We start from the raw sequence: 2,232 nt of genomic DNA on the forward strand, positions 1-2,232 counted from the left end.
CGGCGGCGCATCCTCAACGCACACAGTCCTCAATCGGACCAGCACACTGAAGATGTCCACCGCGCTTCGCACCGGGCCCGCGAGGACCTACTTTGGCCGCACGGCGCCGCGCGCAGGGTGCGCCGGCGCGCAGCTGCGACGCCTGCCGCGTCCGTCGGCCGGCGCGCCTGCCACTGGCCGCCCCCACCAGCCGGCTGTAGCGCGTGCGCCCACGCACCGCGCGGCCAGCACGCCGGGAGGCGCCCCCTCACCGGCCGGGGACGGTCCCACCCAGCCACCGCCGCGTATCGCTTCACACCCAGATGCCGTTCAGTTTCATCGGCATGGTGGGTATCGCTGGAACAACCGGTTAGTACCTCAACCTATCGTCGCCATCACCGATTCACCCCTAGCGAGAACAACCGCACCACAACGGGTTACCATTTCTTCATTTGCGTAACTTCACCAGAAAACGCAGGCGTCCATCGCCATTAGCAACTTCAACGATTATTGCATGCCTGTGTCAGGTGTCACGCCACACTACGTCTGCCCACATACACGCAACAAAATGTGCACGCCTAGACAATACGTGGAAGGTGGCCCCCGTACGTATGCGATGTCCATTGCTCGAACGACTGTCAACCGGCCTCTGTAGCATGTCGCAGATATGGAACGCGGTGCACCATGCTATCACGGTGTTTGAGGAGAGACGACTAGGTCCGAATACATCAACAGACAGCTCATGCTGATCGCCATCCACGGCGTCCGTTCCTCCCACACGTCTCTATGGCGTACCACACTGCAATCCAGCTCTCATAGGGAGACGACACGTAGCTGCGTGCACAATATTTGCACTGTATGGTCCGCCGTTTTTGGGCGCAGTCGTTGTACGGTCACACATGTGCCACGATGTATCATTCAGTACATAAGGACGAATGTGCAGTACAGATTGTGGTTCACGCGTACGACATCAGCGGACAGTTGACACAGGCCGCACCACAACGTAGCCTGCGTACGTCGCATGCGAAGGGCATTGAACATGCAAACTTGTCACCAACCAGCTTGCGAAGGCAGGGGGCAAGGTGTGGACGTGGGGACGTGGGGAGGGGTGGGGGGGGGGGGGCGGCATGTACGTCCTGCTGCCATCCACATTACAGTGTACAGCAGGAGCATGTGGAAAGTCAGCAAGACTTGCAAGGTGTTTAACATGAAGCGATACACAGGGGAGCGGGCAGTGCGAGTAGCGAACTATATTGCGAGGGTTGCGGGTGGGCAACACTACACTAATTGAACGAGTCGTATAACAATTACAGAGCAGGTTTAGGCGACAACGTGGGTTACGTTAGGGGACAACATGGGTTAGGTTAGGGGACAACATGGGTTAGGTTAGGGGACAACATGGGTTAGGTTAGGGGACAACATGGGTTAGGTTAGGGGACAACATGGGTTAGGTTAGGGGACAACATGGGTTAGGTTAAGGTACAACATGGGTTAGGTTAAGGTACAACATGGGTTAGGTTAAGGTACAACATGGGTTCGGTTAAGGCACAACATGGGTTAGGTTAAGGCACAACATGGGTTAGGTTAAGGCACAACATGGGTTAGGTTAAGGCACAACATGGGTTAGGTTAAGGCACAACATGGGTTAGGTTAAGGCACAACATGGGTTAGGTTAAGGCACAACATGGGTTAGGTTAAGGCACAACATGGGTTAGGTTAAGGCACAACATGGGTTAGGTTAAGGCACAACATGGGTTAGGTTAAGGCACAACATGGGTTAGGTTAAGGCACAACATGGGTTAGGTTAAGGCACAACATGGGTTAGGTTAAGGCACAACATGGGTTAGGTTAAGGCACAACATGGGTTAGGTTAAGGTACAACATAGGTTAGGTTAAGGTACAACATAGGTTAGGTTAGGTTACACGTTGTTGTAAGGAAAGGTGTAGAGGAGGGGGGCGGGGGCGGCAGGTTCGTTGATAGTGATTATAGTAAGTGAATGCTTGTGACATGATGAGATTTGTCACGTCAGGATGCACCTTTGGCTTATTAGAGGCGGCGCTCCAATTCTATGCTTGTGTCAGACCTGTGTCTTTGACTCATGTCATTGTTTGTGGGCTGTGACAGGAGGTACTATTGTGATGTTGGGTGCACCGTTGTATAGGACATGTGTGGGTATTGGTGCCTTATCTGCGCAATGGTGGATGTCGAAAGGGGGGGAAATTCTATTTTCCGCATGGACCTCCTGGTCCAGT

This window comes from Schistocerca piceifrons, unplaced genomic scaffold (assembly GCF_021461385.2).
Source record: "Schistocerca piceifrons isolate TAMUIC-IGC-003096 unplaced genomic scaffold, iqSchPice1.1 HiC_scaffold_943, whole genome shotgun sequence".
Taxonomy (NCBI): domain Eukaryota; kingdom Metazoa; phylum Arthropoda; class Insecta; order Orthoptera; family Acrididae; genus Schistocerca; species Schistocerca piceifrons.